We start from the raw sequence: 16,063 nt of genomic DNA on the forward strand, positions 1-16,063 counted from the left end.
CACAATAAATATATTATTATAAATAGATATTAAAATACCTCTAATATATTATTATCCATACTACGATTATTATTATTATTATTATACAAATACCCACTCCGCTGCTGGTGCCCTCTCGTGTGTGACTTATGGTAGGTTCATTCAGTACAAACCCCATCTGTTTTGATTCTCAGTGTTTTCTCATGATTAATGATGTTCAGTATTATCCAGACAACCCTCCATAGAATGTTTGTGTTGGATTTATTGGAGGGTGTGACTGTGTTACAACAAGACCCGTTGGGGCCTTGTGTGGTACAAAATATAAATAATAATAAACACATGGAAACAAATGTCCATACAAAAGACATATTGTGGACCCCCCCTTTTCTTTACTTTTTTATTTAATAGATAGGAATATTAAATATAGGATATGGATATGGTGGAGAGTTATTATACCTACTTGTATGTAAACCACTGTTGTAAATTTGTACGGTTTGTGGAATATGGGACCTCCAGAACATAGAATACACTTTATTATATGGGCTCTCCGAATTATTTACCGGTTTTATTGGGCAAGGACCGTTCCGTGGTTTGTCCACCAGAGGGAGACTGTTACACAGGATAGAGGAGGGTAAGAGAGACACACGGAGGATTTGCGCCAACAGTTTATGGGATCACACTGATCTATTAAAGACACTAAGGCCATATTGCTCGACGGTTATTGATGGATTATTCTGCTATTAGAAAACTTTATTATATTTAATAGGAACACTTATATAGATAAATTGGTACATTATACTCCTTGAGATTAATTTAAAGCATTTTGAGCTGTTCCCCCCTTTTTTTAGAGAGATTTTTTATTTTAGAGAAATCTTTCTGAAAAAATGTGGGCACATGGGTATATAGGCATTTGTATATGTATATGTGTATGTTTGTATATGGGTACATATGGATGGACACAGGTGTGGGGGGGGTAGGTGGATAGGAACGGGGGCGTTTTTATGTATATGTGAGTATAGTTTTGGGCATATATGAATGGAGGTATGGGTACGTATTTGAAATAGATAAAAGTGTGGGGATACATAGGCACATATTTACGTGGCATTATTGGAATTATTACTATTGATATTATTATGGTTTATACTACTGCTGTTGTTGTATACTTCCAGGAACCAAACCCTATTCAATCTGTGCTCGTGGGATTTTCGGTGAAGGTAATGGTTATAAATGACAGGGGGGTGACGTTGTGATATGTTGAATACATTTTGACAGCCATGGGAGCCTTTTAGGATCAATTCCCCTAGGGGATGGGGACTCTGACTGTCTCTGGGATCGGGCCGGAGGCGTGTGGGGTGGTCGGCTGGTTTGTGGCCAGTGCACACCGAGCTCTGTCTTTTGACATTTGGCTTTGGCTCTTACAAATTCCTAACCCTAAACCCTAACCCTAACCCTATATCAGGACCCCCTTGTGTATTACGCCTAAGACCTCACCACAACCCCACTCCTCACACCTAACATTAGTAACCCTGGGCATCTCAAACCTAAAACAAAATAACAAGGAGCCTACTTACCTTTCAAACACTTACCTCACCTCCTGGAATCCAATCCTGGTCAACACGCCATTTAAAAGACCAAGTTTTGGCCGGTCGCTGATGCATAAAGGTTGTTGGTTTGCCTCTATATACACACACACACACACATTTATGGAATATAACATAACACAACACAATTTGGTCAGCATTTACATACACAAATAAAATATTACAGGAATTGTGGGGACACTCGTGTGCGGCATCGTTTTCTCCTCTTGGCCTCGGGTGACCTTGGGTGGTCAGTAGAGGGTGGGCCAGTGCACAGCCATTTCTGGGGCCTCAGGGCCCTAGATCTTGGATTTTTTGCCCCTAACCTACACTTAACCCTAACCCTAACTGATTTTTGCTCCCTGTGCCTCACACCTAGGGCCTGAATTCAAGTGTGTTTTTGTATTCCTGGATGCTCACCTTTGTGACCTAACTTACACCTAAGCCTATTTCTAATTAATTCTTGCTCCATGTCTCACACACTTGGCACTTGATATTCAAGTGTATGGCTGTACCCTCAGAGGTTTGTCCCTGCGGCCCAACTTACACCTAACCTTAACTGCTTTGATTTTATGACATGATCTTTTACCTGCGTGTGCTAGGGGAATCCCTTTTGACATTACAAAAAGTTTTTTTGGTTTCTTGGCACGTTGAGTGATGTGAAATGCACTTATACAAATAAAAGCACTTATATACTTTGACTGGTTGTGATTTGGTGTTCACTTTTTACTTGATCAATGTCTTGACGCACTTATGTATTTATTTATCTATTTATTTATGCATTTACTTGTTTGTTTGTTTGTTGGGTTTATTCATTTAATTAATTAAATTTTATTTATTTATCTGTTTTACTGACTTTTTGTCTGGGGATTTCCCTAAGCACTATGCATGTTTTTTTAAAGTTGTATAAACAGGAGGTCATTTACCTGCTAAACCAGTAGGACATGACGGAGCAGAGGGTTCAAAAGGTCAAAACATACATATATGTATATACATAAAATAATAAAGGTACGAGTTTGTGAGTACTCAATAATTTCTTTTTTAAAACAAAGACACTTCTTTTAGGATATTTTAACTACTCTTTTAAATAAACATGTGCAGTCTTTTATCATGTTAACAATTCACTACAAAAACCACTATGGCTGGATGGTTGATCCCCTGTTATCAGGAACGGGAGACCGGAGTTCGAACCCCGATGGGGACATCAACACATGGTGGGCTAGATGTTGGGATTGAGGGCGGAGGTAGTGGGGAGGGTGCTACGGGATACCAGGAGGGGCTTTACCATCAGTAGCGAAAGTCTGTTCAGACTGAAGTGCTACCCTGGGCGTTACGCGAGGTGGGCAGGCCTTCCTGGGCCCTTGGGTGTGGAGAATCCTCTGGCGCCGCCCCTCCCCTCTTTCTCTCTATGACCCATCTAGACATATATAAAGAATAGAGCATGTGCCAGTGTTTTAAATAAGACTACAAAGTCATTTTTAAAAAAAATATATTACTCTGTGCATTCCCCTAACCTAACCCCTAACCCTAACCCTAACCCTAAATTCTGAACCTAAGGTCAGGAAACTTAGAGTACCAAAACCTAAATGTCAAACACCTAATGTCAGGTAACCTTGGGGCAAGCAGGAATGCGGGTCAAAAAAAGATCACCAGGAGACAGGACCGGACGGCAAATAACTAAAGGACCATTGGGATCATAAGGTTTAAAAGTCAAGGTTAGGGTAGGAGTTATCAGATATCAGGGAGGACTCGGCGAGGCGGACCGGGGCTCAGAGAGTTGCCTCTGAAAAAAGGAAAGGGGAGGGCTTAAGAACTATACTACAAACACTTGAAGGACGGCCGGGTTTGGTCAACGGGGATAAACATCTATGCAAGCAACACCGCGGTAGTTAGGGGTCCTGCGACACTCAAAAAACATGCGTCGGCCCGTGCCTTTTCTTCAGCTTCCTACACCAAACTACAGGCAATGCGCCGTGGGGGTGGCTGTCGTATTTCGTATTCCCTAACCCTAACCCTAACCCTAACCTTTTACAACTCTAATTGTTCACGGGAATTGCAGGGACATTTGGGTGCAGCGTCGTTTCCTCTTCTGGACCTTGGGTGACCGTTGGTGGTCAGTAGTACGTGGGCCAGTGCACAGCCATTTTTGGGGCCTTTATTGCCAATTGTCGGACCGCATTCCGTTCGAAAGGCGAGGGCGAGGCCTTTCCGACGAGCCTTCGTTCGTCTCTCTACGACCTTCCTACGCAGAGTTATGCCCACTTATTCCAAAAATAGCGCCGCCTGGCGGACAAACGTTATAACTCCGTGTAGGAATGGACTAGAAACGCGAGACGGGTGTTGTCGGAAAGGTCTGAATGACACCTTTCCAACGAGCCGTCGACCGACGCGGTACGACCTTCAGTGACGGATAGGGGGAGCCAAACAGAAACGGCTCTAGAAAAAATATCTCGGCCTAGGAAGGTCGCAGCGACGAGTGCTTGGTGTCGTTGGAAAGGTCTCGGCGAGTCCTTTAAGACGCGTCCGACCTCGTCCTGCTGCGACCTTCCTGGCCAGAGATACGCTTTTCAGACGCCTTTCTGTTCGGGGGTCTAGCTCGGCTTAGGAAGGTCGCAGCGACGCGTGCTTGGTGTCGTTGGAAAGGCCTGGACCTCTAGGTTCTACGATCTTCGCGGCCCGAGTAACGTCTACTCCAAATTCTACTGTTTAGAGCGTGTTTTCAGCCAAGTACAACCCCGACTCTATTTTACAAAAAGTGTCTCGCGAAAACTATACAGATCGACTCCAAATGGCCTAAAACGTGTAGAAAAAGCCTTTCTGGGTGAACGAATTTGCACTTTTGGACTTGGGAAAATTTTCGAAACTTTTACAAAACTTCACCCTGGGGTGCACTTGAAAACGGAAGCTCGGATCGACTCCAAACCTTCACCATCGTGCTCGGCGACCTCGAAACTATATAAATAAGTGCCTCGTTTTCCTTTTAGACTTTAATTGAGGGGGGTGCACTTCCTTATCTCGGCCGGTGGTGGCGCTATCGAGCTAAAAGTGAGTGCGTTAGAAAGGGCGTCCGCCAATTACTATATATACGCAATTTCAAGTCTCTACTAACATCCCTTCGAAAGATAAGTGGGGGGGTGCACTTCACCAGGGGTGCAGCCTTCGTTTTTTGCCCTACAACCCCTAACCTAACCCTAACTCGCTTGGTGTTAGGAAGCTCGCCTGAGGAAGGCCCAATAGAGTGCCGAAACGTCGCGAAGAAGCTCACACCAATTTTATAAAATGCTCACCACACCTAAATCCTCAACCTAAGGCCCGAAATTGCCCTTGCTCATCCAGTGGGTGGTGCTTTTGTGTTTTTTTAATTTTTTGGAACACTTTGGGGGCGAGGCGGCCAGTTGGTGTATGGCCCGTGCACGACCTGCATGTTGCTCTGGCATGATTGCTGTGTCTTCATACTTACCTCACCTAACCCTAGCCAGTGCCTGCTCCTCTGGACCTCGTCCTACCTGTAACAAAAAATTGGAAAATAAATAAATGCTCTATGCCGAATGATGGCCAAGTGCAAAATCGCACATTACGTATCAACGGCTGTTGGTGGAAGCTCAGTATGGGGAAGCTCGTGTGGAAGCTCAGTAGGGGGAAGCCCACATGGAAGGACATTGTCAGAAAGCTCGCTTGGAAGCTTGGTGTTAGGAAGCTCGCCTGAGGAAGGCCCAATAGAGTGCCGAAACGTCGCGAAGAACCTACTGTAACCCTAATCTGATATCTGATCTATCCCCCATCCGAACCAAACTCTTACCCTAAGGTCAGGCACCTTCTGGTCGTTGGACAATTCGGCAAAATTCATCTAACCCCCCTCCGAACCAAACTCTAAACCTAAGGTCAGGAACCCTCTGAAATGGACACGAATTGCAACACATCTCATCGAAAGGCTCGGAAACAATTGTCGGACCGCGTTCCGTTCGAAAGGCGTGGGCGAGGCCTTTCCGACGAGCCTTAGTTTGTCTCTCTACGACCTTCCTACGCAGAGTTATGGCCACTTATTCAAAAAATATCTCGGCCTAGGAAGGTCGCAGCGACGAGTGCTTGGTGTCGTTGGAAAGGTCTCGGCGAGTCCTTTAAGACGCGCCAGACCTCGTCCTGCTGCGACCTTCCTGGCCAGAGATACGCTTTTCAGACGCCTTTCTGTTCGGGGGTCTAGCTCGGCTTAGGAAGGTCGCAGCGACGCGTGCTTGGTGTCGTTGGAAGGGTTAGGGTTAGGATCTTCGAGGCCCGAGTTACGTCGACTCCAAATTCTACTGTTTAGAGCGTGTTTTCGGCCAAGTACAACCCCTTGAACATTTTTACAAAAAGTGTCTCTCGAAAACTATACAGATCAACTCCAAATGGCCTAAAACGTGTAGAAAAATGCTGCCAAAAATGAAGGAGAAAAAAAACCTCAGAGGGAAACCAGGCCTAACCAGGGGATTTCAGTTCCCCTCTGGCAAAATCTGCAGCCTCTGCACAAGCTCGACAGTGCGTACACAACAAGGCAAAATAACAAAAGTTAGATTTAAAATTATCATTAATAATCTAATAGCGGCTGAAGTTTTGTAGAGTATCCAATAAAGTCAGCTTTATCATCAAAGCATTTGTATAATGCGAAGAGCATAGGCCCTAAGACTGAGCCCTGTGGTACGCCATACTGGACTTGCGATTTGCGTGATGCCTCATTGTTTATTGCTACATATTGAAAACGGTCGGATAAATAAGATCTAAGCCATTTCAAAGCTATTTCCTTGATACCGACATCATTTTCTAGTCTATGTAGGAGCGTGCTATGGTCAATGGTGTCGAATGCAGCACTAAGATCTGGCAGCACCAGTAAGGAGATACAACCTCGGTCAGACGCCATAAGCAGATAATTTGTAACTCTAATCAGAGCAGTCTCTGTCACATACATACAGAGCAGGTAAAATTATAATCATGAATCCTTTTCTGTTTGCTAATCTTCTGGTGTCCCTCAGGGTTAAAGCTGTTGGTTTGTGAAAAGAACCTTGCGAACAAGAGATCCCATCATCTCTCCTGCGTCTGCTTATGTGTTTGTTCATTCTGATGAAAACAGTCTTTACAAACGAATAAAGTGCCTATGTATACCCGCAGCTTCTGTACACTAAATTACATCAGGTAGGATTAATGCTCCATTTAGTTTATTATGCAAATCTGTTGAGTGAATATATTTGCATGAAATGAGTCCGATAAATCGTGTCTGGATGTTTGTGCAAATACTGACAGGGCACAATGAGACTCTTTAAATGCTGAATAAACTAGAGGAGGACAGAGAGAGAGAGATGGTCTTGTGTTCATGTAACCGTGGTGATCCCCTCCTCCCTAAATCGCTTCAAATATTTGCAGCATTTATTCTTGTATTGACAAAATTATTAAAATGGCCACAAACATATTAGAAACATATAATATAGATGCCACTATTATTATCCATAATATATCCATCATACAATGTCCTGACTTTACCTTCCTGCAGAACAACATGGATACTAAAAGAAAAAGGAACAACAGAACATTTTGGATATAAAGTCAATTTTAACTTTGAATTGATAAATAGAGCAGAAAGCTTTTCAAGACAATGTGTATGATTGGAACAACACAAGGACAACAAAAATCATAAATGCAATGAGAAAACTGGTGTCATATAGCCTACCACAGTATACAGAACTAAGAATTTTTTTGTTTGTTTAAAAAGAGTAGAAAAGAGTTAGAAGTTCGAACCGGTCGGTAAGGTGATGTTGGAAAAGATGTGTTTTCAGACGATTCTAAAAGATGGCTACAGAATCTGCTGATCATGTAGCAGCGGGCAGATCCTTCCACAAATGTGGAACCGATCCAGAGGAGGTAAGTGAGAGAGATTTTTTTACCTTTTTGGGATGGTAGAACAAGACGTTGTTCTAAACCTTTTATTCTTATTTATTATTTTGTTATCAATCTGTTTGACATGAGGACGATGTAAAAAAATAACACAAGACAAGAGTCTACATGTAACAAGGTTTAATAGAGGGGAAGGAAGGAGACGGGAACCCGGCGAACATAAAATAACTTTTAATTAATAAAATCAAAAGTAAAAGTAAATAAACATACACAAACCACAACATAAAATCCAGGCTTGGTCCTCTCTCACTGACGGTCTGGTCGCTCGTCCTTTTATATGCTCCACAATCTCCTCTGTGATACAAGACCGGAGACGGGAGCACTCCGAGCGACCGGAATGAGTGAGGGGAGAGAGTAAAATAGAAAAAAATAGTCCGGTTCCCCGGCATGCTGCTGCTCAGTCCTCAACCAGCCGGTGTACTCTCCTTTGCGGTGGCCCTGAGTGCCAGACCTCGCACCCCCTGGCGGCCCCTCTGGTAGGGAGACAGTAGTGGGCCCCCTGGTCCTCCCCCTTGGGCAGACATACGCAGGCTCTGGCCTCTGGTAGGCGGTGGCCGCTCTCGGCACTTCCGCCCCTGCTCCTCCCCCTTGGGCGGACGGACCCAGGCTCCAGCCCCTGGCAGGCGGGATCGCTCTCGGCTCTGCTGCCCCCCGCTCGTCCCCTCTTGGGCCGATGAGACAGGCTCTGGCCTCGGATGACCCTCCCCGCTCCCTCTGGGGAGGTAGCCATCCCGCCGCGACCCAGGTGCTCCGCGGCGAGGTCTCCTCTGCTGGCGGATGTCCGCGCTGCCCGAACTCTCCGGCAGCACGAGGTCACTCGGCGGCGAGGACTCTTCAACAGCATGTCTCTCCTTCCTCCCGGGTTTCGGCACCACCGTAACAAAGTTCAATAGAAGGGAACGAAGGAGACGGGAACCGGCGAACATAAAATAACTTTTAATTAATAAAATCAAACGTAAATAAACAAACACAAACCACAACATGAAATGCAGGCCACGTCCATGTGCGGCAGTCATGGCGAGTCAAGGCGAGAGCAAAACGAGTTTCTCAATGTGGAAATATGCTCATTATTTCACTTTAGTTGAGCATAAAGGCAAAAACCTTATAGTCAAATGTAAGTTGTGTCTTTCTAGTTCGAAGGTCCTATCTAGTGTGATAAACAGCAACTCCAATCTGTCGAAGCACCACAAGAAACTACATGCCTCGACGACGCTAGAAGCTAACCTGGTGTCAGATTCTGTGGACACACCCGAAGTGAGTCAAGCCCCTCCAGCCAAAAAACAGCGACTAGATTTTAGCCGGACTGTTAGCCAGGGACAGATCAACAAAGCTATTGCACAATATGTTGTTAAAAACATGCAGCCTGTCTCTACTGTGGAGTCGGCGGCTTTCAGGCAGCTCGTTATTATGATAACATGTTCAGGCGGCACACAGCAAATGGGACGAAAAACTTTTTCCCATTACTTGGATAAAGAATATTCAAAAATGGAAAGTGAGGTGAAGACAACATTGGAGGGGCTAGACTACATCGCGACCACTGCAGACATTTGGTATGTCCACAACAGATTCTGAATAATTCAGATTGCTTTCATTTATTTATTTCAAAATGTTTTTTTATGTTGTACATTGTTGATAGTTTTCATACTTAAGCTGTGAAAGGAACATTTTTAAGGGCTCAACACATCAGCTTTTATGATGCAGAAGCTACTTTAGTTTTTGATTCTGAATATATTATTCAACTTGTTTTGTTATTTATTTGAGGAATCCTTGTGATATATTCAGTTTGTGCTGGTCTGACTTAAATAAAATAGATTAAAAAAATTACTTTCTGTTCAAGTCAGTTTTGTGTTTGTATAGACCATAATTCATAAAAGGGCATTAATGGGAACATTAAAGTTATTTAAAAAAGTAACTAAAACGTTACTTTTAACAGTAATGCATTACTTTTTGGTGCAAGTAATCAACAAAGTAATTGAGTTACTTTTTAACTGAAGTAACTAGTAACTGTAACTAGTTACTTTTTTGTGTACCGCTACTCTCTGGATGGGTTAAATGCTGAGGTTACATTTAAGTGTGAGTAGGCCCACGTTGTTATTTACTGTTAAATGAAAACTTCTCTATGTTTACTGTTCGTTAAATAGTGCAAAGGGTTACATCATTGGGGAATATTAACAGTGTTAGAGACATCAAAAGTACTGAGTTTTGAGATCTTAGAGAGCGTGATGGCTTGTAGTGTGATAGAAGCTCTGTTAGGCAGATAGGGCCTAAACCCTTTAAGGCTTTATAAGTGATTGAAAGAACTTTAAAGTCAATACGATACTTAATGTGTAGCCAGTGAAGAGTTGATAAAATTGGGGTGATGTGATCGTATTTTCTGGACCTGGTTAGAACTCTGGCAGCTGCGTTCTGAACTAACTGTAGTTTGTTTATTGATGATGCAGGACAATCACTAAGTAGTGCATTGCAGTAGTCAATTCTTGAGGTCTTAAATGCATGAATGAATAAGCTTCTCCACGTCAGCAACACATAAAATATTTCGTAATTTGGCAACATTTCTTAGGTGGTAAAAGGCTGTTTTTGTGACATTTGAGATGTGATTTCGAAATGACAGGTTGCTGTCTAATAAAACGCCTAGATCTTTTACAGTATTGGTTGAAGTAACAGTACATCCTTCAACTTGCTGTTTATAATCAGAAATATTCGTTTTGCGTGTCTTTGGTTCGATAAGTAATATTTCTGTTTTATTAGAATTTAAAAGAAGGAAATAACAGGTCATCCAATGTTTTATATCTTCAATGCACTCTTCCAATTTGGATAGCTGGTAGGAATCATCTGGTCTTGATGAGATATATAGCTGACTATCATCTGCCTAGCAATGGAAGCTAATTCCATGTTTTTTAATAATGTTTCCGAGGGGCAGCATGTATATGGAGAACAGCACAGGTCCCAGAACCGATCCGTGAGGTAATCCATAGTTTAATTGCATTAGATTTGATGATTCCCCATTTAAATTGACAAATTGATGTCTTTCTGACAAGTAAGATCTGAACCATTGTAGTGCCTGTCCCTCAATACAGGTATAATTGTTTAAGCGATCTAGAAGTATGTTATGGTCTACGGTATCGAACGCAGCACTAAGGTTAATCAGGACTAGGTGTGAGATGTTACCTTTATCTGATGCTATAAGCAGGTTGTTTGTAAACTTTTGTAAGAAAGAGCACACCTGAGTGGACACGACTTTTTCTAGAATTTTAGACAGGTATGGGAGATTTGAAATCAGTCAATAGTTTCCTAGTTCATTTGGATCTAAGTTTGGTTTCATGATTAGAGGCTTAATGACGGCCATCTTAAAGGGTCCTGGGACATGGCCTAGATTAATTGACGAGTTGATAATGTTATAAATGGTACAACAGGTAGTAGCTCTTTTAATAATTTAGTTGGTATGGGGTCTTATAGACAAGAGTTAAAGGGCTGATTCCTGCTGTGCGCAATAAGAGAGTGATCGGTGACATCGTCGCTTTGAGGTATAATATCTACATTGGTTCGATCGGCTCCGTGAGATAAAATCAGGTCTAGTGTATGATTAAATCGATGAGTGGGTCCTTTAATATGTTGATACTCCAAAAGAGTGTAGTTGTTCTGTAAATGCCACAGCTAATGCACCATTAGCGCTATCTGCATGGAAATTAAAATCTCCGACAATTAGTACTTTATCAACGTTAACCAATAGGTCCGATAGGAAGTCCGCAAACTCTTTCAGGCTTTCTTTACTTTTGTTAGGAATAATTATGTTCAACGCAAGCACTTCAAATGATTTAAATTTATGCTCTGTTCTCTGAGTTACAGTAAGAAAGTTTCTAAATATTGTAGCGACGCTGCCACCCCGACCAACCAGACGTGGCTCATGCATATAACAGTAGCTTGGTGGGGTACACTCATTTAGACCAATATTATCATTTGGTTTAAGCCAGGTCTCGGTAAAACAGAGTATTACAAAAACTGCCTTTTAATTTAGTGATCTAATATTAAGTAGGCCGAACTTTATGAATTGGTTTTGGTTGTTTATTACATTGTCTTCAGGTTTAAGTTGTGGCCTGGGGGTTAGAGTGTTGGGCTTGTGATCAGAAGGTTGCTGGTTCAAATCTCAGTGCCAGCAGGTCATGACTGAAGGGCCCTTGAGCAAGGCACCTTACCCCTGATTGCTCTGCAGTAATGTGTCACTGTGAAAAACTACTTGTAAGTCGCTTTGCATAAAAGCGTCTGCCAAATGAATAAATGTAAATGTAACTGTAGTTGAGGAGCACAGACTATTGTTAAAGTTTTGACTTACCTGAGGGAGACTTACCGGAGGGAGACATAGTCAACAGGTGCGTAGCACATTCGAGATGTTGTCAGACAGGAGAACCACTCCGATGCTACTGGGGTGCAGGCCGTCGGGGCGGAAGAGCCTAGGTCGCTTCCAGAACAGATCAAAATTATTAACGAAGAGCAGCTTCTGTTCAATACACCATGACATCAACCATTGATTAAGCGAAAATAGTCTACTGAACTTTTCATTCCCTCGTCGGTAGGTAGACAGCGGTCCTGATAGGATGATCCCCGCCGCGGGTGATGCGTTGCGTACCGTCTCTATCAGACTCCTGAAGTCCCTCTTCAGGATCTCCGACTGCCGCATCCTGACGTCGTTCACTCCCGCGTGCAGCACGACAGCTCCGAAGTTAGCGTAGTCCTTCAGGATGGCAGGTACCTGCGCAGACACATCAAGAACACGAGCGCCAGGAAAACAATGAGTGCGCACCTTACCTTTATTGGAGGAAGCGCGCACGTTCCGGACGATCGAGTCTCCGATGATCACAGCGTTGCATTCGGTCTCGCAGAGGGCGGCAAAACTGTTCCTGGTCGGGATCTCGAAGACTGGTGGTGGCAGCTGAATCATCTCACCGGTCCTGTCTAGTGCCCTTGGCCGTGGGTGTGCCGGTGCAGGAGTGAAGTTAATTCTGGGCTGATCGTGTTTTCGAAGCCTGGGCTCTGTGCAGAGAAACACGCAGAGTAGAAGCATTATAATCGCGATGAAAACTTACCGCGGATTTACGAGCTTCAGCACGGGATGTTTCCAGTGCCGTTTTACATTCTCGCAGCCGTGTCTGCTTCTCAAGTAAATCCTGGATCTGCTTCTCCACAGCCTCCAATTCCGACTGAAGCGCAAGCGTTTCCTCATCTGCACTAAAGTTACAAACACGTCTGAGACATTAGCATTAGCCATCAGTGATGTAATAATGAGAACAGCAATATAAGCAGTATGCAGGCTGGTAATGCTAACAGCTTTAGGGCTAACACAGAAGGATCCGATAAAAATAATTTATCAGTACTTTTAACAACGATTTTTGTTTATGATATAAACAAATGATATAAGGATAGGTTTCACCCTCTATGAATAACAATTTAAAACACAATTCTTCAAGATATAACAAGAATAGACGATGTATAAGATTTGAAAGAGCTCCCGCTCAAACCATGCGTTCTCAGTAAACTCTCAGCAAAGAGGAAATCAATTAATACATTGTCAAGCTACACCAATTAAAGGAACCCGGTGCTCCGCCTTCCAGAGCTTCGGTGAAGCAAGCCTGAGAGGGCAGGGGCACCACACTATGCAAGGTGTATTCATATACTGTATGTTATAAGTGCAGCAGCAGCACTCCTTATATGCACACAGCAGCATGTTGTGGATGTATTGGATGTGGATGTAGGTCAGCTGTGGCCAAATGGTTAGAGAGTTGGGCTTGTGATCAGAAGGTTGCCGGTTCTAATCTCAGTGCCAGCAGGTCATGACTGAAGGGCCCTTGAGCAAAGGCACCTTACCCCTGATTGCTCTGCAGTAATGTGCCACTGTATAAAACATAAAACTTCTTGTAAGTCGCTTTGGATAAAAATGAGTAAATGTAAATGTAAATGTATTGGCAGTAGCAAGTCACCGTACCGTACCTGCTCTGCCGCCACAGCAGCAGTATAGATCTATCCGCCATGACCAAACACATTTATGTCATCCAATCCCTCAGAGAGTTGTTATGGAAGAACTTCTGCTTCAGGTCAAAACACATTAGAGACACTAACTGTCATGAGAGACGGTATTCACATTTATTGGCACTGCATCTCACACACAAAATCCAATAGAACATTTGCAACAACACGTCTGATGGCTTATGTCAGTATAGGTGTAGAGTGTAAGAAAGGAGCATAAAATTATTATTATTATTAATGTGGCACTGACAATCACGAAACACCAAAGTTTACAGCTATAGTGACATAACTGTAACACTTTAGATTACATTTATTTACGAGTCTTGGAACTTTAAGGGTTTATTTATTTTTCAGTATTTCAAAGTTGATAAGCTGTGTTCTGAGCATGTTACATGTACTTTTCTTATATTACACACAGTATCACAGACAATTATTAAATGTGAAAAATAAACAAAATCAGTGCTTGATAAGTTTGAGTTTTCACAATTCTTATCACAATATGTTTCCATGTCTAAACACTGAGATACCAATACACTCCCACAGCCTGCTTGACTCTCTGCTACCAGGCAGAAGATCTCGTAGCATCAGCATCCGGATTGTAAGGTTCTGTAACAGCTTCTTCCTCTAGGTTGTAAGGCCCTAAACACCCTGGTGCCACCCAACACCTCACTCCCATTATAACTTGCCTCCCCTTCCCACACCTCACACAATAATCACATTCTAAGCATCTGTTCTTAGGATTCAAGAAAGAGACAATCAACATTACATATACATAACTGCACTATGAGCTTTGACACATCTGCACTCATTCCATTCTGCATACTGGATATTCAATGGACATTTATGCTCGATTCACACAGCTTGTCGTGATCGCATTTATTTTGTATTTTATTTACAATAAAATCGTCATGGTGACAACAGCCTATCACATTGGACCGCAACACGAAACAAAGTTTTAACAGCTAGTTGTGACATGAAACGGATGCCGGTTTGGTTGCACTAGGGGATTGACGGTATCATGAGCTCATTTTTACACTCCTCTTTTCTCCACTATTGCATGAATGCAATTGGCTAGCAACTGAACTAGGGTATTTGCATATGGGCTGGCTGGCTGGGTGGCTGGCTGGCTGATGCCTGCATTGGCACTTTAAAGTTTAAAATTGTTCAACTTCCACAACATACAACTACAGTGGCCACCACAATACAGTTTGGGCTTAAATAAACAGGGTAATGAGAGGGCTAACAAGACACACCGGAAACAGATCATGACACACAAGCAATGGACAAAGGAACTACAAAAAACTACAACACTGGACAGGAAACAGAAACTAAGGCATACAAACTAAAAGTCCACAATAATCGGGAAACACGGACAGGGATCATGACAAGGACATGGGAGAGAATCTACCCTTTCTCCCATGTGTGTTTTCCCAAGGGTTCTGTTTTTATGGTGTCACTCTTCCAGTTGGGTGCCCCTTCAGGTCACGAGAACCTGACCAACCAAAACCTGTCTTGTCTCATCAAAACCTCTTTTTCACATTTGTTTATATATGGTGGCTTGACAAAATACTCTCTGATGCCAGAACTTCCCACATAATTACCTTTTATTGCCAGGTATGACTTTGATTTTTAGATCTTGCTGATCAGTGGCGGTTCTACATTGAATTGCACCCCGGGCGAGACCACCTTTGAGCGCCCCCCCCCCCCCGAAGAATTTATAAATAAAAATAAAACGCACACATAAAATGATGACAAACTGTTATATTTTTTATAACAACATAAGTGAAAGAGAAAATTATATTTCTCAATTGCAAAAATCCGTTTTTTTTGTTCACCTGATGGCTTTGACCTTTTCCTGTCCATCTCTGTTTATTTGGCACTCGACAATCAACAGATCCCCCCCCCCCCGCCCCCAAACACTGTCACTCAGGAAATGAGTCACGGCCATAATCGTTTTGTTTTACTTAGTTTTTATTATCCATTTCACACAATTCAGAAAAACTAAAATGTGCAGGAACTATAGGCCTGTATTCATTGCATTATGGATAAAATGTGCGTTATTTGGAAGAAAGTCGAGGTGGTGTGTGACTGACTTTAGCCCACAAATTGAATTTGCGTCATAGGAGGGGCTTCTGCTGCTCGCTAAATCATAATAATTTCTTCAAAATAATGCACATCTTCTGCGAATACCTGACAGACAAATACATTTTTTAAAAAAACTTACATTAACACTCTTCTCTCAACAGGTAGCGGTCTAGCTTTTGTTGAAACTTACTTTGTATAAGCACCTATTGTACTATTGCTCTTTGTATGACATATGCTATCGCTTATTGCTCCTCGAACTCTTTGTAAGTCGCTTTGGATAAATGAGCGTCTGCTAAATGTAAATGTAAATAATCACGGCCCTACTAGAGCAAGCTCCTGATGGGCAGCGTGAATTTTCGCCAAAGTGCAGATTTTTCAACTCGCCCGAATCACGCAAACGCTCAATCGCCTCTTTCGCGCGAATCGCACCGCAAGTAGGTCATCGCGTCTTTGAATTAACTTTACATGTAAATCACTTG

The sequence above is a fragment of the Barbatula barbatula genome, assembly GCF_947034865.1.
Source record: "Barbatula barbatula genome assembly, chromosome: 1".
Lineage (NCBI taxonomy): Eukaryota > Metazoa > Chordata > Actinopteri > Cypriniformes > Nemacheilidae > Barbatula > Barbatula barbatula.